Source organism: Symphalangus syndactylus, chromosome 4, assembly GCF_028878055.3.
Source record: "Symphalangus syndactylus isolate Jambi chromosome 4, NHGRI_mSymSyn1-v2.1_pri, whole genome shotgun sequence".
Taxonomy (NCBI): domain Eukaryota; kingdom Metazoa; phylum Chordata; class Mammalia; order Primates; family Hylobatidae; genus Symphalangus; species Symphalangus syndactylus.
This window is the reverse complement of record NC_072426.2, coordinates 37,868,827-37,890,849: the sequence shown is the minus strand read 5'-3', so window position 1 is coordinate 37,890,849 and position 22,023 is coordinate 37,868,827. Positions and strand designations below refer to the sequence as shown.

The following is a 22,023-nucleotide window of genomic DNA, read 5'->3' as shown; positions in this document are numbered from 1 at the left end:
GTGAAAAGGAAAAAAAAACTTCATATATTTCATTTTCTTTCTTGTGAAATGAGATTTTCGTAAGGATAGTTAAGTAACCTGTGGCTAAGATAAGTGTTGGGGATGATTTCATTGTCTTTTTATTTTTTATTTTTTTTTATTTTTTATTTTTGAGATGGAGTCTCCCAGGCTGGAGTGCAATGGCGCGATCTTGGCTCACTGCAACTTCTGCCTCCCAGGTTCAAGCGATTCTCCTGCCTCAGCCTCCTGAGTAGCTGAGATTACAGACGCGCACTACCACCCCTGGCTAATTTTTGTATTTTTAGTAGAGACGGGGTTTCACCATGTTGGTCAGGCTAGTCTCAAACTCCTGACATCGTGATCCACCCGCCTCAGCCTTCCAAAGTGTCATTGTCTTTTTATATTTACTGTGTAGTAATAATATAGTCTCTTACGTTTAAGAAGTTATTTTTTAATAGATAGGGTTTTGCTCTGTAGCCCAGGCTTAAGTGCAGTGATATTCATAGCTCACTGCGTCCTTGAGCTCCTGGGCCCCAAGGATCCTGCTGTATCAGCCTTCTGAGTAGCGAGGACTACTGGTATGCACCACCACACCTGGCTAATTTTTAAATTTTTTGTAGAGAGAGGGTGGATGTTGCTGTATTGCCCAGGCTGGTCTCAAATCTCTGGCCTCAAGCAATTCTTCTGCCTTGGCCTCCCAAAGTGCTGGAATTACAATTGTGAGCCACCAGGCCTGGCAAGAAATTCTTAAATGCATTGTGTCACATCCTAAATCTTACTGAAAAATAAATACAGAAGAACAATGTAGAAAAATAATGCCTACAAAAATGTCTTAAAATTTGTTTTTAAACTTATGCCTGTGTGCTTTCCCTAACTTACATAGTAAACATTGACATTCAGTAGGGCTGTGTCCTTTGCCTTTGCATATCTTCAAATTCAAGAACACTCACATAGAATATATTTCCTTTGAGGGGAATGTATTTGCAGAGTATTTGGTCATATAAAATGTTTAATTATTGTTTCAACTTTTGTTTTTTTTTTTTTTTTTGAAACAGAGTGTTGCTCTGTTTCCCAGGCTGGAGTGCAGTGGTGCAATCTTGGCTCACTGCTACCTTCTCCTGGGCCTAAGCAGTCCTCCCATGTTAGCCTCCCAAGTAGCTGGGGTACAGGTGCGCACAACCATGCCTGGCTAATTTTTTTTATTTTTTGTAGAGATGGGATCTCACCATGTTGCCCACCCTGGTCTTGAACTCCTGGCTCAAGCGATCTGCCTGTCTTGGCCTCTCAAAGTCCTGGGATTACAGACATAAGCCACTGCGCCCAGCCTTTTCAGTTTTGACTAAGATTTTATTTGTCATGTGATGTGCAATTTGGACATGGTTTAGAGAATTCACAGGAGCAGTTTCATCACTCCTTATTTCTTTGTAGATTGTATAGAGACTTTTAATCTCATAAGATCTAAACTACCACTGAATTTTTTACTGTGTTTTAAAATGCACCTAAAATTTTTGGCTTTCTGGCCTCCCCTACATGCCTGACTATATCAAAGTTTAGTTATAAAATTTTTTGTAATTTAAGGATATAGTATAGTTTCATGTCAGTTTAAAGGAAATATATTATTTGCAGTTGTTCAAAATTTTATCTGTATTTATACCTATATTTTACTTCAGGGTTCCCATCTTTTCCACTTTTATTTTTTCCCAGAAAGTAAAATGAATTTCTAAAATTAGAAATGGCAATTAAGTAGTTAGTGCCTGTGTCCTACAGTTCTGGGTGTTTATGTGTGATAGAGTAGAAATTACGGAAAGATATTTTCAAGCTGTTAAGTCGGTGAGCAGCCACAGTTAAAAGCTGAAGGGTTGAATGTTTCAGCATGAGAAATAGTGGCAGAAGGATTTCTAACTTCTCATTGATTGTGTTCAGTTCTGAAAAATTTTTCTTGATGTCCCATTGCAGATTTGAATGTGGTCTTATAACACCCCAAATGTATCATCACTTTTATTTCTCTGAGTAAAGAAAATCTGGTGTCCAGAGTTTGCTTTTGCTGATTGAGCAGTTTATACTTTTTTCTCAAGAAATTGTAATACCTTTTATGATGTTCAGGTCTGAATGACAGATCCAGATTATTTAAAATAATGGGTTTTGGGCCAAGCATGGTGGCTCACACCTGTAATCCCAGCTACTTGGGAGGCTGAGGTAGGAGGATTGCTTGAGCCCAGGAGGTCGAGGCTGCAGTGAGCCACAGTCGCATCATTGTACTCCAGCACAGGCAACAGAATGAGACCCTGTCTCAAAAAAAGAAAGAAAGAAATAATAATGGTTTTTATGTAAGTTAAAGATGATGTTGAGCAAGCCACTTTAAAACAACACTGATTTTTCCATATAAACAATAGTTTTATATGAAGAAGTGTCATTTTGATTTTCATTTCAAAAATACAGGCCATGTGCAGTGGCTCATGTCTGTAATCCCATCACTTTGGGAGGCCATGGCAGGAGTATTGCTTGAGATCAGGAGTTCAAGATCAGCGTGGACAATATGGCGAGACACTGTCTCTACTTAAAAAAAAAAAAAAAATTAGCTGGGTATGGTGGTTTGTACCTGTAGTCCCAGCTGCTTCTCAGGAGGCTGAGGTGCAGGAGGTTTACACCTTCAGTCGCTTCAGTCCATGAGGTTACAGTGAACCATGATAATGCCGACAGTAAGATCTTGTCTCTAAAAATCCATTTTTTAATTAAAAAAAATACACACAATCATATGTCTGACAATGGTTTAATATGCAGAATATATAAAGAACTTCTAAAACTCAACAACAGGAAAACAACCCAATTTTAAAATGGGAAAAGGGCTTGAATAGAAATTTCTACAAAGATATAAAAATGGCCGTTAAACATAAGGCAAGATCCTCAGTATTTTTACGCAAATGTAAATCAAAACCACTGTGAGCTTCAAACTCACTAATATGACTATAATTTTTTAAAAAAATACAAAACCTGGAAAATATCAAGTGTTGGAGAGGATTGGAGAAATTGGAACCTTCATACATTGATGGTGGGAATGTAAAATGGTTTAGCCACTGTTGAAAACAGCTTGGCAATTCCTCGAAAAGCTAAACATGGAATTACCGTATGACTCAGCAATTTCAATTCTACATATTTATCCAAAAGAACTGAAAGACTCAAACAGATACTTGTATGCCAGTACCATTATTCACAATAGACAAAAGGCAGAAATAACCCAAATGTCCAGCAACAGAGGAATTGGTAAATAAAGTGAGGTGGCTATATAATACAGTGGAATATCATTGGTGCCTAAAAAGGAATGAAGTTCTGAGGCATGATACAACATATGGATAATCCTTAAAAACACTATACTATGTGAAGTAAGCCAGACACAAAAGGACAGATACTATATTATTCCACTTAAATCCAGAACAGGCAAATTCATAGAGACAGTAAATTAGTGATTACCGGAGGATGAGGGGAGATGAGAATGAGGAGTTACTGCTTAATGGATGCAGAGTTCCTATTTGGGATGACGAAAAAAATTAGTGATTACCAGGGGATGAGGGGAGATGAGAATGAGGAGTTATTGCTTAACGGATGCAGACTTCCTATTAGGGAGTTCCTATTTTGGGCCGGATGCGGTGCCTCACGCCTGTAATCCTAGCACTTTGGGAGGCCGAGCTGGGCATATCACCCGAGGTCAGGAGTTCAAGAACAGCCTGGCTAACATGGTGAAACCCCATTTCTACTAAAAATACAAAAATTAGCCGGGTGTGGTGGCACATGTTTGTTAATCCCAGCTACTCAGGGGACTGAGGCTGGAGAATTGCTTGAACCCGGGAGGCAAAGTTTGCAGTGAGCTGATATCGTGCCATTGCACTCCAGCCTGGGTGACAAGCGAAAACTCAGTCTCAAAAAAAAAAAAAAAAAGAAAAGTTTTGGTAACAGTGGCGACAGTTGCATAGGGTGTGAAAGTTATTTTAGTGCCATTAAATTATACATTGAAAAATGGTTAGAATAACTTTATATTACACATTTTATCACAATTTTTTTAAAAAGTACATGTGAATACCTTTTCACTAAACTGCCCTCTCGTTAGTATGGAATGTTAAAGTCTGTATCATCCATTAGAATATTTTTTGTGCCCATGATTTAAACTTTCCCAAATTCCACTATTTATTTTTGTGGTAATCAAATTCAGGAAGCATAGTATTGCCCTCGTGCTCTCTATGCAAAAAGCATATAGTTTGTAAGTCCAGTACATTTAATGTTCATTGAGTGGGTCTACAGTAGAGACTCCTGCTTTGAATATATATGATTAGAATTAAAGTTCTGAAGAAAAGTGCTTGGGCTGAGTAGAAAATATAAGATATTCCAGATAGAGAAAATCTTGTAAGCAAAAGTGTGAAAAAGGTAAAATAGATCTATTATTTGCCATATTAACATGAGCAAATGGCAAGTGTTCCTTTTTTTTATTTTTAAATGAGACATGAGACAGAGTCCTGCTCTGTTGCCCAGGCTGGAGTGCAGTCGGCTCACTGCAACCCCACCTCCTGGGTTCAAGCGATTCTCCTGCCTCAGCCTCCCAAGTAGCTGGGATTACAGGCGCGCACGACCACACACGGCTAATTTTTGTTATTTTTAGTAGAACTGGGATTTCACCATGTTGGCCAGGCTGGTCTTGAACTACCAGCCTCAGGTGATCCACCCACCTCGGCCTCCCAAAGTGCTGGGTTTACAAGTGTGAGCCACTGTGCCCAGCCCCTTCTTTTTAAATACACATTGTTTTTATAATAAATGGCATCTCTCTCTTCTGTGATCTCAAAAAATGTTTCATTGTATTTCTATCTTTAAATTTATCACCTTGTATTTTTAATCTTTTAAAAAGTGAAACGGGACTGTGTTAGTTTGCTAGGGTTGCCATAGCAAAATATCATTGGTAGCTTAAAAACAGAAATTAATTTTCTAACAGTTCTGGAGGCCACAAATTCAAGATCACAGTGCTGTCAGGGTTGGTTTCTAGTGTGAGCTCCCTTCCTGGGTTGCAGAAGGCTGCTCTCTTCCCAAGTCCTCACATGGCCTTCTCTTGTGTGTGACAGGGTAAGAGAAGCAAAGAGGAAGTGAAGCTCAGGTATTTCTTCCTCTTGTAAGTACTCCAGTCTTAATCAGATTTCACTTCAGGGTCTCACCCATATGATCTCATTTATTCTTAATTATCTCCTTAAAGGTCCTATCTCCAAATATAGTCAGTCACATCAGGGGTTAGGACTTAAGTATATTAACTGGGGGGAAGGAGCACAGCAGTTCAAAATAATAACAGAAAAAGTACACAAAGTACAAAGGTACAACTCAACTAATGATTCTGAAGAACACCTGTGTAACTATCCCCCAGATCAAGAACTAGAATATTGCCAGCATTCCAGAACCTCCACCAGTTCAACTTCCCAACCGTCACAAATCTTTTCTTCTACCTAGAGATAATTGCCAACTTTATGGCAATAATTTTCTTGCTTTGCTCTATATAGTTTTGCCATCTAAGTTTGCATCTTTTTTTTTTTTTTTTTGAGACGGAGTTTCACTCTTCTTGCCCAGGCTGGAGTGCAATGGCACAATCTTGGCTCACCTCAACCTCTGCCTCCCAGATTCAAGCGATTCTCCTGCCTCAGCCTCCTGAGTAGCTGGGATTACAGGCATGAGCCACCACGCCCGGCTAACTTTGTATTTTTAGTAGAGACGGGGTTTCACCATGTTAGTCAGGCTGGTCTCGAACTCCTGACCTCAGGTGATCCACCCGCCTTGGCCTCCCATAGTGTTGGGATTACAAGCGTGAGCCACCGCACCTGGCCTGAGTTTGCATCTTATAAGCAATGTGTGTAAGATCTGCTGCAGTGTCTTTTTCATTTTTTTGTCTTGCTGGGGTTTTTTAGTCTCACCAGAAAGTTGTCAGTTTCATTAATATTTTCACAAATGCAAGTTTTGGTTTTTCGGTCTCCATTATACAATGTTTGTTTTGTACTTTGTTGATTTTGTTTGTTTTGTACTTTGTTGATTTCTGCTCTGTTCTTTATTTTCTTTCCTTTTACTTTCTTAGAGTTTGTCTGTTTTGTAGTTCTCTAATTTTGTCAGGTGGATTCTTAATTAATTCTTTAATTCTTTCCAAGCCTCCTTTTTTTTTTTTTTTTTTGAGACTGGGTCTCGTTTTGTTAACCAGGCTGGTGTGAAGATGGCTCATTGCCTCCTCAGATTCCCGGGCTCAAGTGATCCTCCTGCCTCACCCCCCCCCCCCCCCCCCCCCCCCACGTAGCTGGGACTAAAGGCATGTGCCACCATGCCTGGCTAATTTTTGTATTTTATGTGAAGACGGGGTTTTGCCATGTTGTCCAGGCTGGTCTTGAACTACAAAGTTCAAGCGATCTATGCTACACCTACCTCTGCCTCCCAAACTGCTGGGATTACAGGGTGTGAGCCCCTGTGCCCAGCGCTTTTTTAGTCTTTAAATGGGCCTTAAAGGCCCATTTGAGCCTTTAGATTTTCCCCTTTATTCTTCTGTGTTCACAAATTTTCATATGTGGTACTTTTGTTGGCATTTAGTTTTACAGAAATACTTACAAATTTTGTTGTTTATTGATTCTGCTGGTTTTTCTTCATGTCACCTTATTTTCTCATGTACTTGTTTATCTGTGATTGTGTGCTGGGCCCTTCATTTGAAAAATTAGTTGTAGAAATAACTTATTGTCTGGGGTGATTTTTTTTTTTTTTTTTTTTTGAGACAGCGTCTCCTCTATTGCTTAGGCTGGAGTGCAGTGGCGTGATCTCGGTTCACTGCAACTTCTGCCTCCTGGGTTCAAGCGATTCTCCTGCCTCAGCCTCTTGAGTAGCTGGGACTCCAGGCACGCACCACCATGCCTGGCTAATTTTGTATTTTTAGTAGAGACGGGGTTTCACCATATTGGCCAGGCTGCTCTCGAATTCCTGACCTTGGGATCTGCCCGCCTTGGCCTCTCAAAGTGCTGGGATTACAGGCGGGAGCCACCACGCCTGGCCTTTTTGTTTTTTTTTTTTCATAGAGGATTTGTATTTCTTTCATCCAGGTGCCTGGTGATAGGGGTTGTCCGATTAACTATCCTTTTCTTGGTGTGATTTGAGGTTTTCTAAGCCACCTTGATTACTCAAAGCTGGACTGCAGACCATAGAGGAACTGACTTAATTCTGGGTCACTTTTGCTCCCAGGATACAGCCTTTCTGAATTCTAACTCAATCAGGGTCTTTACCTTTGTTGGACCCTAGATTTGGACTTTTTTAGATCTACTCTGTGGAAGCCACCAAGTGTATTTCTTGGCCCTTCAACCCCAGGACAAAAGTAGCTGACAGTGCTTTGCTTATTTCTGTCCCTGGGTTTCTCACCTTTTCAGGTCTTGGCTCAGTAATTCTTGTCTGTTTTATTAGTACATGGCTTAAAACCCCTAAACTTAAAGTATGTCTTATCTAGATTTTTTTTTTTTTTCGAGACAGTCTTGCTCTGTGGCCCAGGCTGGAGTGCAATGCTGTGATCTTGGCTTACTGCAACCTCTGCCTCCCGGGTTCAAGCCATTCTCCTGCCTCAGACTCCTGAATAGCTGGGATTACAGGTGCCTGCCACCATGCCCAGCTAATTTTTGTATTTTTTAGTAGAGACGAGGTTTCACCATGTTGGTCAGGCTGGTCTCGAACTCCTGACCTCAGGTGATTCACCCGCCTCAGCCTCCCAAAGTATTAGGATTACAGACAGGAGTCACTGTGCCCGGTCCTTATCTAGATTTTTTTTTTTTTTTTTTTTTGAGATGGAGTCTCACTCTGTTGCCCAGGTTGGAGTGCAGTGGCACGATCTCGGCTCACTGCCACCCCTGCCTCCTGGGTTCAAGTGATTCTCCTGCCTCAGCCTTCTGAGTAGCTGGGACTACAGGCGCGTGCCACCATGCCTGGCTAATTTTTGTATTTTTAATACAGAGTTTCACTACATTGGCCAGGCTGGTCTCGAACTCCTGACCTCGTGATCCCCTGCCTCGGCCTCCCAAAATGCTGGGATTACAGGCATGAACCACCATGCCAGGCCCCTTATCTAGATTTTTAATGGGAATGGTTGATGCTGTTCTCAAATATACAGGAAGCAGAAACCCCCACATGATATTTTAATTATTTGTTTATATGTCTGTCCTTTCAGTAGGGTGGCCTTTTAAATTTATTTTTAGTATTTCTCTACTGTAAGCCTTTTATTGTTTGTAACTCAGCATGTGATAATGTCTGATACATAAGTGCATAGAAAATATTAACTGGTTTTGGCATGGCTTTAAGAAAAAATTGTGAAGGTATCCTTTCCTTTGAGCCATAAAGGAAAATTGAGATTAAATCTAATTGTTTTATTTGTTGTACCTGCAGTACTAGACATAATAAATTTGGATGTTATTGGCAGTGGAAAATCATAGGATAATTTCTGAATAACCAATTAGTGCCTCTTAAATGTGGTTAAAGGGAAGATTAATTTCAAAACTGTATGCAGGATAGATTAGATATTTTGTCAGGTTGCATTTTATAAGTATTCTCTAGTATGGTAATTTTTAAAGTGTGGTCCCCAGACCAGGTAGCATTGGCATTACTTGGGAATTTGTTTGAAATGCAAATTATCTGATCCTGCCTCAGATCTTCTGAATGAGAAACTATAGTGGTATGGCTAAGCAGTTTGCTTTAAAAGCCCTCAATTAGGTTCTGATGCATACCTAAATTATTGAGCTACTGCTCTAACAGAATAAAACAGAATATGATTTCAATTTAGGCCCCTTAAAAGCTAAGGGTTATTTATCTTTCTATGATGAGAATATTTTTGGAAAATATTTAACGTAGTTTCAATGTTGATCTTTCTTTAGAATTAAATTTTAAGCCTCTATAAAGTCATTAGGTTTATTAGAGCAAAATTATGACCTGAAATAGTTGAGTTCATTGAAAAATAAAAACTTGTCTGTGTTACACAGGAAAATGATACTGGTCTAATTGTTGACAATAACTGGCTTATTCCAGTTGCCTTGCAGTGTTCCTTAAGGGAGTGGATTGTTTAGGACCTAACTTTCTTAATACAAGTTTCATCGGAAGTAAATTCTTTATTTTTTCATTGTTTGGAAGGAAATATTTAACATATACAACATGATGGAACTTCTGTAGAATATAGCATAATCACAGAGACAGTTTTATCCATCCGTTTCCTAGTCAGCTTCACCATATTTTTAAATGAGGCACAAGATTACTTTGTTATGAAAATGTTAACATTAAGCTTTTTAACAAGTCTTTGTGTAGTCACTTGATTTTTCAGATTTTGCTCACTAATTTTATGAGGGCCATTGGGCAAAGTGTTTTAATCCAGAATTTAAAATTGTTCATTTGTAATTGGGCAGGCTTATAAAAAGGGGCATATTTTAAATCTTTATCATCACTTTATAGCCATAATATAGTTACTAAAAGTTTGGTAGCAATTTGAGTATTTAACTACATAGGGTGGTACTTTGAAGGAAAAAGCATTTTAAGTTGAGCTTTAATTTAATTTCTGCTCTTAAAAACCCAATATAGTAGTACGTCATCTATGTATGTACATTGAGCGTGCTTCTTAACAAATATTTAACTTCAATTCTTTGATAACCGGTTGCATTCAATTACTTGTTTAAATAATTGGGCAAGTTTCCTGAGTTGTAGGCTGTGAAATATTTTCAAGATGGTTTGGGTAAAAAATTTTTCAAAGTAGGTGCCATCAGTCACTTTGATCACGGAGAAATCAGTATGATCCTGTGACAAGTTTAGTTTTAACAACGTAGCTTCTTGTGTAAACTCAGTCACCTAGTAATGTGAGTTAGTTGCAAAGTGCTTCTGTCTTCTTAGTGACCCACTGTTAGATGTTTTCAGACTAGTGAAAAAAATGATAAATATTTATTGTTAAAATCATCCTTAAAATTTTATTTGAACATGCAGCACTTTTTGCAGTGTGAAATTGAAAAATCAATTGTTTAGTTTTTACCAAAGGAAAATTAGAGTTTTGTATACATATTTGATGAATACAGTAAACAGGTTAAAATTTAGCAAATAGAATTTTGTAAGCATTTTTAAAATGTGTGAATTCTGTGATAAGGGGGTAGGCTTTGCCACAATTCATTACAAAGCTAAGTTATATTTCATTACTTATGTAAAATAGTGTTCTTTGTTTAGCTTCTTAAAGTGGTAGGAGAATTGTATAGTTCCATTGATTGGTTCCATGCAGTGGAAATCTGACCTTTAGCAGATGTTTGAGAAATTGCCAGCACAGCATGATCAGCCAAAAAGACAGTTTTCCCCTTGTTATTTGACAGGCCTTTCATGCTTTAGTAACATGCCAAAGAAATGTTTAAATTCTTTTTTTATAATATCACATGCTCTCTAAAATATTAAGGATACATTGAAAAACATGGATAAAATGAGATAGATTTTTCCTGCAATTACGGATTGCAATTCAGCTGACTTTTAAATGTTTATTATTAAAAAAAAAAACCTAAGATAAATGCTGATTGTTTTGTGAATTATGTTTTACTTTGAGATTTAAAATGTCTTTGGCTATGTAGTTAATTGTTACTAGGGTTTGATGTGTGTTATTTATTCTATGATCATGTTTTCCTTGTACAATTTAAACATTGTTATAAGTTTCTCTTATTTTAGTGTTATTTAATCGCAAGTATCATCTTTGGTTGGCTTTTTTATTTTTTAATAGAGGCTTTTTGATAGGGGTTAAATGCATCACAGAGCAGTTATCCTATCTGGAACTCGCTAAGAGCAGGATACTGCATGAATCCACTTTAAAGCCTCTTCTCTGAAGGACAGTATTTCTTTAGAGAATGAAATGGGTTCAGCTGTGTAGTTGTGGGGGTTCAGCTGTGTAGTTGAGGGAGTTCAGCAAAAACACTGTAAGCTCTGTTTTCTTCAACTTCATGGATCGAGTGTACAGGAAGGGGAAGGAGTTGCCTTAATGTTTAAGAATGAAGTGATGAATTGATAGTATCAGCAGTTGCCAGACTGTATCTTTTTCTGCAGGTGCTTATTTTCTGTAGGGCATCGCAGTTGTTTTTTCATTGTGTTAGATTATAAGAAGAAGATTTTAAGGAAAATTTAAGGAATACGATCTTACATAGTTTCATTTTACAGTTTTGTATGTCTTAGGTTTATATACTGAATTAGTTCTTCCAGAGGATTATGGTTGAAAGTTTTGGCTGTGTGTACCTATCACCTTACAAAAATAAAAAGATTTTTTTAAAGGTCATATTCAGTATCAGTAGTTCCAAGAATATGCTAAATTAAAATTTAAAAATCAAACACCTATAATAAAGTTTTGCTAAATCCACATGAAATGAACTAATGGTTTGTAATACCAGTTATATTACAAGTGAGAACTAGTTTCATATTTTGATATATAAAAGCTTTAAAGGAAGCATAATTGATAACTTTTTATTAATATCATATAATAGTTAATCTTTCATATTGGTACTTTCTGATAGGTTTTATTAGATGGAGAAGGGTTATATAATTTAGTAAACTGGCAGCTTTTTAAAAATGAATAATGACACTAAAATTTAAAGATTTGATCATAATGAGGTATATCTGATATATAATACCTGTGATACTGTATATTAATAGTAAAGTCATTTTATATAAGGAAAAATTTTATTCTTAAGTGGGGTTTTCTAAGTAACCATATTTTTACACAAAGTCATACTGTTACATTTAGTCATTTGCAAAGTCAGTGGAGTTGTATCCTGAAGAGGATTAAAATGCAAAGTTGGCACAGCACATAAAGCAAAAATGCACTTAAATTCAGTTCACTTTTAAGGCCTTGTTGGGAATACCAACCTATTATTTGTCAATTCATCCAAGACAGCTTTTTTTTTTCTCTAGTGTTGGAATGATTTTTTTTTTTTTTTTTTTTTTTGAGATAGAGTCTCACTGTATCGCCCAGGCTGGAGTGCAGTGGCCTGATCTCAGCTCACTACAGCCTCTGCCTCCTGGGCTCAAGTGATTCTCCTGTCTCAGCCACCCGAGTAGCTGGGACTACAGGCGCCTGCCACCACGCCCGGCTAATTTTTTTGTATTTTTAGTAGAGATGGGGTTTCACCGTGGTCTCGATCTCCTGACCTCGTGATCCACCCGCCTCGGCCTCCCAAAGTGCTGGGATTACAAGCGTGAGCCACCGCGCCCGGCCGCATCTTGATTTTTCTTGTATGTCTAAATAACTGGAATCACAGTTACCTTTTAAGCACGGTGCTCACATTATGAGAGTTGAGAAAATTATGGGGAACAAACTCTAGCCTTATGGTGATCCTGGTTAGACTTGAGATCTCTAAATTGATATTTTTAAATCAGAATATGTAATACACAGACTAAAATATACATTTTAAGTTTAAAAAAAGAGAAACTGTTTACTAAGAATGTTTAGTAGATTCAGTTTTCTTAGTGTTTAATACTAGAAAATATACAGTATTGGCTGGGTGCATGGCTCACACCTGTAATCCCAGCACTTTGGGAGGCCGAGGCAGGCAGATCACGAGGTCAGGAGATCGAGGCCATCCTGGTTAACACAGTGAAACCTTGTCTGTACTAAAAATACAAAAAATTAGCTGGGCGGGTTGGCGGGTGCCTACAGTTTCAGCTACTTGGGAGGGAGGCTGAGGCAGGAGAATGGCATGAACCCAGGAGGCAGGGCTTGCAGTGAGCCGAGATCGCGCCACTGCACTCCAGCCTGGTCGACAGTACAAGACTCTGTGTCAAAAAAAAAAAAAAAAGTACAGTATTGATAACATACTTTTAAGAAATCCAAATGTCTTTGTAAAAGTAGGTATTTTTCTTTTTTTTTTTTTTTTTTTTTTTTTGAGACAGAGTCTCGCTCTGTCGCCCAGGCTGGAGTGCAGTGGCTCAATCTCGGCTCACTGCAAGCTCCGCCTCCCGGGTTCACGCCATTCTCCTGCCTCAGCCTCTCCGAGTAGCTGGGACTACAGGCACCCTCCACCACGCCCGGCTAATTTTTTTGTATTTTTTTTTTTTTAGTAGAGACGGGTTTCACCTGGTCTCGATCTCCTGACCTCGGCCTCCCAAAGTGCTGGGATTACAAGCGTGAGCCACCGCGCCCGGCCAAAAGTAGGTATTTTTCATTCTTTCAGTATTTATCAGTTACTCTTCCCTATGGTTCTTTTTCACATTTAAATAGAATCAAGTAACGTTTTATCTTTGGTTTATCTGGTATTTTTCAGTGTTAGCAATTTTGAAATTCTCTAATTTTTACCACAAACATTTTTGACTCTTTCATTCAGCTTTTAATCTGAATTGGCAGAAAAATCCAGGGAGAAAAGTTGAAATACTTCCTAAAGTTAAAATATTTGCTTTATTTAGATTTCTTAGTATTTCTTATCAAGGAAAAAAAAAACTTTTTCATTATCTTATCACTTGATAACCGTTTTTTGTCTCAGCTCAGAAAAGTTACCTGGCAGCATAAGATAGCTATGAAGAATCTTTCCCCCACCAGAAAGAAGTTTAGCAAACTATTTTACTGAATAAATCTAAGATTTCCTTCTTCCCAGTAGTTGCCCACAATTTTCCTACAATATGAGATTATGTCTCTATTTTGTAATTCTGCTCAGAAAACCTATCTTAAAATCTACACATATTAAACTATAATATGTCATAAATTTTAAGAATGTTATTTAACAGGGGTAAATTTATCATGAATACCATATATTTAAGGTAGCAAAACATAAAGGGAATAATAACCTTTTCTGATATTCAACAGCAGACCAGGTAAAGTCCAAACAGTTCTGTCTCGTCAAAATAGTGAAGGTTGCTTGTCTTTGACCTCTTTTCCTGTTACCTCTTTAAGAGATAACACACATATACATACGCTTTTGTAGATGAGACCATTCTAAAATTTATAAATTGTGTTGTATATCTTTGTCCGCCTGATTAAAATGGCTTGTCTTAAGATAACACTGAACTACTTAGTCTTTCAATAGGAATTTATTTAGCAACTACTTTGTGGTATTGTTTTGATAATACTCTCTTTTTGTGTTTTGGCCATTTTCTTATTTTAATTAAATCAGTATCATCCCTCGTATACACTATTCTTATGTGCAGTTGACACTTGAACAATGTGGGTTTGAACTTTTGAGAGTCAATTTATATGCAGATACTTTTAAGTAAATATATTGCAAAATATTTTAGAGATTTGCAGCAATTTGAAAAAACTCATAGATGAACCATGTAGCCTAGAAATATTTTTAAAAATTAAGGAAATGTTAGGTATGTCATAAATGCATAAAATATATGTACATCTTAGTTTTATCATTCGCTACCATAAAATATACACAAATCTATTTAAAAAGTTAAAATATCAGAACTTTACCCACACAGAGACGTGACATGGCACTATTTACAGTAGAGAGAAATATAAACAAACAGATGCAGTATTAACTCATAACTGCATAAAATTAACTTTAGTACATGCTGTGATAATTTTTTAGCCACCTCCTGTTTTTACTGTGTTGAACTCAAATGTTGCGAATGTCTGCTTAAAACTCAGTGTGATGCCAACATCTCCATGTGAGTAGTTCACCTCTCCGCTAAATACCATATTGCAGTAAGAAATGATCTCTCGCAGTCCTTGCATAATTTTTAATGATGTTTAGTGCAATCTCGCAAACCTCAAATGATACCATAGAACAGAAATTTAGGGATCAATAAGTACAGTACTGTAAATGTATTTTCTTTTGCTCATAATAACTTTTTTCTCTAGCTTACTTTACTGTAAGAATACAGTACATAATAGACATACAAAATATTTGTTAATTGACTTTATGTCATTGTTAAGACTTCCAGTCAACAGTAGGCTATTACCAGTTAATTTTATGGGGAGTCAAAAATTACACTCAGCTTTTTGACTGGGCGGGGTGTCCTCAGTTCCAACCTCTGAATTGTTCCAGGGTCAGTTGCACCTAGCTCTTCGTGTTTTTAAAAAACACATTTTTGGCTGGGCATGGTGGTTCAAGCCTGTAATCCCAGCACTTTGGGAAGCTGAGGTGGGCAAATAGCTGGAGCTCAGGAGTTCTCAGGAGTTCAAGAGCAGTCTGGGCAACATGGCCAAGATCTTTTCTCTATTTAAAAAAAAAAAAAAAGAAAAATCTGGCCAGGCGCGGTGGCTTATGCCTGTAATCCCAGCACTTTGGGAGGCCAAGGTAGGTGGGATCACGAGGTCAGGAGATCGAGGCCATACTGGCTAACATGGTGAAACCCTGTCTCTACTAAAAATACAAAAAATTAGCTGGGCATGGTGGCACACACCTGTAGTCCCAGCTGAGGCAGGAGAATCACTTGAACCCAGGAGTTGGAGGTTGCAGTGAGCCAAGATTGTGCCACTGCACTCCAGCCTGGACAACAGAGTAACACTCTGCCTCAAAAAAAAAAAAAAAAAAAAAAATCACGCCGGGTATGGTGGCTCACGCCTGTAATCCCAGCAGTCTGGGAGGCCCAGGCAGGCGGATCACCTGAGGTCAGGAGTTCGAGACCAGCCTGGCCAACATGGTGAAACCTTGTCTCTACTAAAAGTACAAAAATTAGCCGGGCGTGGTGGTGGGCACCTGTAATCCCAGCTACTCAGGAGGCTGAGGCAGGAGAATCGCTTGAACCCGGGAGGCAGAGGTTGCAGTGAGCCAAGATCGGGCCACCTACTCCAGCCTGGGCGACAAGAGTGAGACTCCATCTCAAAAAAAAAAAAAAAATCAGTGACACATTTATAGCTACTCATGTAACTACCATGTTTCTCACTCACTGTAGTTAACGTGGTACCTCTACCCAGTCTATACTGCCCCTCTGTTCCACTGATCTCAGTTCTGTCACCAAAGATGAGATTTGCCTGTTGTTGAACTTAATATATAATTGGAATCATTCAGTGGCTTTTTACACTCAGTATAATATCTGTGAAACTTACTATATTAGATTCTTAGGGCTGCCATAACAAATCACAACAAATTTGGTGGATGGAAACAACAGAAGTTTATCCTTTCATTGCTCTGAGGACCAGAAGTCCAAACCTACTTCATTAAGTGGGACATAGACTGATTAGTAACAAGATTGTCTTTCTCCATGGTTTCAACAGTGGAAAGTAGTTTTAATGTTGACTGAAAGTTGATTAGTGCTTAAGACCTGAAAATGCTTAGGATTGTTTCCTGTTGGAAGATATGGCTCTTATCTACTTTTCTCCATTAGAGCTCTGGAGTTCTCTTGGGCCTAGAAAGAAGTAATTTGGAACAGTTAGTGTAGTGTGGGGTATTATGAAAACCAAAATAGAGTATTATAATATAAAATAATATATAATAAAAACATACATAAAATTACTAGTTTGGGCTCAGTATATTTTTTGTCTTTAAAAAGAAGATGCTAACTCAAGGAAAGGGTAATAAGGTATGTTGGAAAGTTTATTTGCTTAGAAGTTAGGACTGATTTCTAGTCCTGGCTCTGTCATTAATAATTATGCCTCGGATTCTTATGGAAAGTTTTTCCAGTTCTTCATATGACAGCTTGGTATTAGCAGTGGTCCTGACATTTATAGATATTATCACTTTCTTTCGCCTCACTCACTCTTCATTTCCTTCACAGTATTAACAGTTAACCTTTTTTGTTACATTTTGTTAGCTTAGAAATAGTAGATCATGTTAGACTAAGTAGAGATCACAAAAAGATGAGATTTAGGAGAAATCCATAGATGTCTTGAACTGTGGATGAATAGTTTAGCTATTTCCTGTACACAAAAGCCATGCAATATATGTGATTAAATTTGTGCCTTGGTGAAGTAATATGTTATATGTCACTGTATGTATTGTGGGGTCATTTATAAATGGTTACAATATTTTAAAGTAGGAATACCTAGGGTCTACTTGTGATTAGTTTTCTGTGATAGATATTTGACAGTCCTTCCTGGCATTTAGGAAGGGGCAGTGAGATCTTTTAATATATCTAGAGAAGACACTTCCTTATATGATCTTTTCATTTATTCAAATATATATTTATTACTTCCTCTGTGCCAGGTACTGTGTGGCTGAGCAGCCTAGACTTGATTCTGTAAAGGAAATTAAAAATCCCAGGACCCCTAGACTCCTTATGCAAAAGGAAAGTTAATCCTGGAGTCTGAGTCATGCAACACACTCTTTCAAATGAGTAGCTGTTACTAACATTATGCCTTAACCAGATCCCCATGTATAAGTAAAAGACCTCAGGCATCTATGAAAGACTTCCCCCACAGATCATTGAAAAGCAAATGCTTTGCTGGTCTCCCACAAACAGATACATGCCAATTGTAACTTAAGGTCTACAATCTAAGTCAAGCTCCTAAAACTAAGGTCTGTTCTGTGCCACACTGATAATGTCATTTACAATCTTACCTTCTCAGGTGCAGGACAGAGACAAGAACAGTCATTCTTCCACTGACCCAGAGATGTCTGCAGAATTGATTTTTCCTTTACTCTGTTTTTCCTTCACTCACCTAATGTTATGTAAAATACAGTTTTTACTAGATACCAATTAAAATCGCACAGGAACTTAACTGTTCACCTTACTGCCTACCTGCCCCTCTTCCTACATGCCTCCTCCGCTTTAAGGAAACACATAAATAGGAAACCTCCTGAAAATCTCTTTGGAAAAACCGTTACATATGTGTTGGTTTTTCCTGGATGGGCCCTAAAGCTGGTTTAATAAACCTTGATTGGTTGAGACTTTGGCCTCAGTCACTCATTTTGGTTGCCAGTTCCATCCCTCCTAGAGTTTTCTGTGTATGGGAGTTGTTTTATGTATGTAGTAAGATTCCAATTACAAGTGGTTTGTAGTGACTGTGCTTTTGAAATGCTAGTACTTATTAAACATCAGTAATTTGAGAAATTAACCTGCATGAGACTTAAGAGAGAACATTAAAGTAAACATTTAAAAGTTTTATTTCTAAAATATCAACACAGTTTTTGATTAGCTACTTAGTATATGTTGACTTTTAATTTCCTGGAAAATACTATTTTTTTGGAATTAATGATATGTACTTGCCACTGATTAATCAGATACTCCCTAAGTTATGTAAAATCATTTGAGTACATTCAGGTTTGTATATTAGGTATCCTGTCAATTTTGTCTTCTTTATGAAATCTTTCCTCAGGCCTTTATATCTATGCTGGCCCTCCAGGCCTCTTGATTTTATGTGACTATCATCTTGGTGATTTCCTTGACTCTTTTGCTGGATTCTTTTCCTGGATTTCTTGTCTTCGTTTATTCTGTTGTATCGATGGAGTATATTTTACTCCTTTTTTTTTTTTTTTTTTTAAATACCCTACATTTAGGATATACTTGATGGCCCGTTCATCTGAAAATATCTTAATTCTACTCTCAAACTTGACTCAGACCTGACTGGATATAGAATTCTAGGTAAAAGATTATAAATGATTTTTCCTCAGAATTTGGAAAGCATTATTCAGTGACTTCCAGATTCTGAATTTGCGTTTAAAAAGTTAGTCAGATGCCATTCTGGTTTTTGATCTTTTTTATAAAAGAAACTTGTGGGATCTTTTCTTGTGTCTCTGCTTGGAAATTTCACAATGACGTTCCTAGATGTACATTGATTTTTATCTGTTTTTTGTTGTTGTTGTTGTTTTTAGTTTTTTTTTTTTTTTTTTTTTGAGACAGAGTTTTGCTCCTGTTGCCCAGGCTGGAGTGCAATGGGGCGATCTCGGCTTACTGCAGCCTTCGCCTCCAGGTTCAAGCGATTCTCCTGCCTCAGCCTCCTGAATAACTGGGATTACAGGCGCCCGCCTCCACGTCCAGCTAATTTTTTGTATTTTTAGTAGAGACGGGGTTTCACCATGTTGGCCAGGATGGTCTCGATCTCCTGACCTCATGATCCGCCCGCCTCGGCCTCCCAAAGTGCTGGGATTACAGGCGTGAGCCACTGCGCCAGGTGATTTTTATCTGTTGCACTTTGCTTTTGAGGAGTTGCTTTTCAGTTTTGAAATTTATGAGTTTTAGTTCTGAAAAGTTTTTCTGAATTGTTTCTAAGATTTTCTTTTTTCTCTGTTATGTTTCTCTTTTCTGAAACTTGTGTTGGGATATTGAACCACACCGATTCTATTTTTCCCTTTGTCTCCTTTATGTTCTACTTGGAAAAATTTTCAGCTTCCTTTTCTAAACCTATTGTATTTTTTATTTCTGCTATCGTAATTTAATTTGCTAAAGATTTTTTTCTGTTTTTTTTGTTTGTTTGTTTCTCCAAATCGTTATATTTTGATAGCTTCCTTTTTCTTTTGATTATGGTATTTTCCTCTTACCTCATTGAGAATATTCTTTTTTTTCTTTTAATGTTTTGTTTTCTTCTCTTTGGTCTGTTTTCTTCTTGTCATTTTTCTCTGTGTATGTTTTAGTCTGTATTTTATGTCTAATGTTTTCTTCACATGAAATTCCTGACAATTTTTTCTGACTACTCATATGTAATAGAGTAACACTAAAAAAGTACATTGGAAGCTCTGAGCATGTGGGTGGACTTTGTTGGATGTCATCTTATCTATTTGAGATCTGCTCATTTCCATAGGGGAATACCTAATGTCTGTGTATTTAGATTTTTTAAAGTGGTTAGGTTTCCAAAGAAATCTGTCAGTGCTTTGTCTGGCTTTCAGAGTTATGCCCTATGAGGAAAGAAGACTGAGGATGAAAGGAGGGTCTAGTCCTAGACGTATTTCATTATGTCAGCTTTCACTTAATCCTTCTGTTTCAATGGTAATCTCTGCCCTCAACCTGCTTTAATATGCTTCTTGGTCCAGGGACCCTTTCATAACCTCTTCTAAGAAATAAACCTTTTTTTCGTACCATAATGGGAAAGGAGGCAGTTGCTAGGCTAGAGTCAGGGAGAAATCTGAGAGTCTAGCTGCTCCTTCAGTAGACTATGGTCAGTCTTCCTGTTAGCCCTACTTTACCCCTACTCAAATTTTGAACCTTTGGGGCATAGCTTATCTTTGGTAATTTAGCATATTAATCAGCTTTCCCTAATATTTGGCTTTAGATTAAGCTTCTTTTTTTTCCACTAAGTTAGCTACCACTGGTTTTGCTGTTATTTTAAAATTAGTTTATTTTACCCATCTTTTCAATCTGTTGAAACCTTACAATCCTCATCATCCAGCATGTTATTATTTTTTGAGTCCTACATTCATTTCACAGTTGGACTTTTGTAAGTGTCTTGACTGAAGTGTAAGGATAGAGCCCTGTGGAATATATTTGAAGACATTTTATCAATTTTACTTTAGTTGTTGGTTAATATTATAAGTTATGGTTGTTTTTTCCAGCTATGAGTACCTGCTTGTGCTGTATTATTGAGTTTTTTAAAATTTTATTCCTAAGAATATTTTCAGGATATTTTCCCATACTATTTTGCTTAAAAAAAAAATCTAGTGTTGGATTAGTTATACTAGCCTACCTAAAAAGAAGAAATTTATTGATAATAAAAATTTAACATCACTTGTAGGGAAATAAAATTACCTCTTGGTGTAGCCTTTTTTCTTTTTTTATGCCTTTAAACCATCTTGCAAATAAAAACTTCTGGACTTTGATATGGACACATATTGATGGATTATTAAACTTTTACACTTGAAACTTCTGTGATTGTTTGATACATATTTTCTAGGAAACATTTTTCTTCATGTCCAAAATTGCTTATTAGAAACTATTCTTTTCCAGTATTGTTTTCCACACATTGGAGATGCATACATGCCTAATTCCGACCTGTGATTAGTTAAGCTCTACAGACAAAAACTAAATTTAAAAGTGGCTAGATATTCTCTTACTGTCTTCTTATTTGATCTTCATTTACTTTTTAACTATGTTTCTTCTACCTTTTCCAGTTTTCTATTCAATTCTCCTTGGTGGAGAAGATGGATACAAAACAGGAGGTGTGAGTAGTTGTTTATTCTCTCTGCATCTGTTAATATTACACCATCTTTCCCATGTAATATTCTTGTTTCTTCCTAGTTTAGCCTCCTAAATTTATGCAGCCAATGGGCCTGTTTGGTTTTCCTTTGTATTATTTATAAGATGTAGTTTATTCTGGTAACATTCTTATAAGATTGATATTAATCTGTAAATATGCATATTTATGTTTCTCTCCTGTTATATATATATGTCCTTTAAAAATCGGACACCAGAAACTATGTAGCTGCATTGTTTTACTCATCCCCTTCATTTATTCAGTCCACTGACAATAAGTTCCTAATGTATGTCGGGCCCTGAGAAATCAAATATTGATACTACTTTTTACTACTAGAGTTACTACTTTCACAGGAAGTGTCTGCTGCATTTTCTCATTAGAATTATTCACATCTATAGAATTAAAAAATACACGTTTTGCTTTTTGGTCTCCCATCCATATTGTCAAGTACTGTTTCCTTTTAAATGTACATGTGGGGCTGGGCGCTGTGGCTCATGCCTGTAATCCCCACACTTTGGGAGACTGAGGTGGGTGGATCTCTCAAGCCCAGAAGTTCGAGACCAGCCTGGCCAACGTGGTGAAACGTCATCTGTATTAAAAATACAAAAAAATTAGCTGAGCTTGGTGGCGCACACCTGTAATCCCAGCTACTTGGGAGGCTGAGGCATGAGAATCGCTTCAGCTTGGGAGGCAGAGGTTGCAGTGAGCTGAGATCATGCCACTGTACTCCAGCATGGACAACAGAGCAAGACTCCATCTCAAAAAAAGAAAAAAATCTACATTTGGTATTAAAGTAGACTCAGGTTTGAATTCTGACTCTCCCATGTATTAGCTGTGTAACAGATAAATCACTTAATCTTTGTGGGTCTTGAGTTCTCATCTGAAAAACATATTTAATACCTACTTTATAGGATTTAATTGAGAGAATTGAGGTGCTAAAAATGAAGTGAGAGAATGTACATACATGCGTTGTATAAACTTCTTAAATTTAA

The 22,023-nt window shown here is 37.3% G+C and overlaps 1 protein-coding gene across 2 annotated transcripts in view; it reads left to right on the top strand.

Annotated features, from left to right (window-relative positions):
- The window catches only part of JMJD1C (jumonji domain containing 1C), a 369,469-nt gene that overhangs the window by 99,468 nt on the left and 247,978 nt on the right, over positions 1-22,023 (top strand). The window contains exon 1 of one of the 2 annotated variants that reach the window (XM_063637907.1): positions 13,113-13,176. The exons of the other annotated variant lie outside the window; for it this stretch is intronic. The gene's annotated coding sequence lies outside the window, so the exon portion shown is untranslated. Of the gene's footprint in view, positions 1-13,112; positions 13,177-22,023 lie in introns of those variants that run through there. 2 annotated transcript variants of the gene reach the window in all.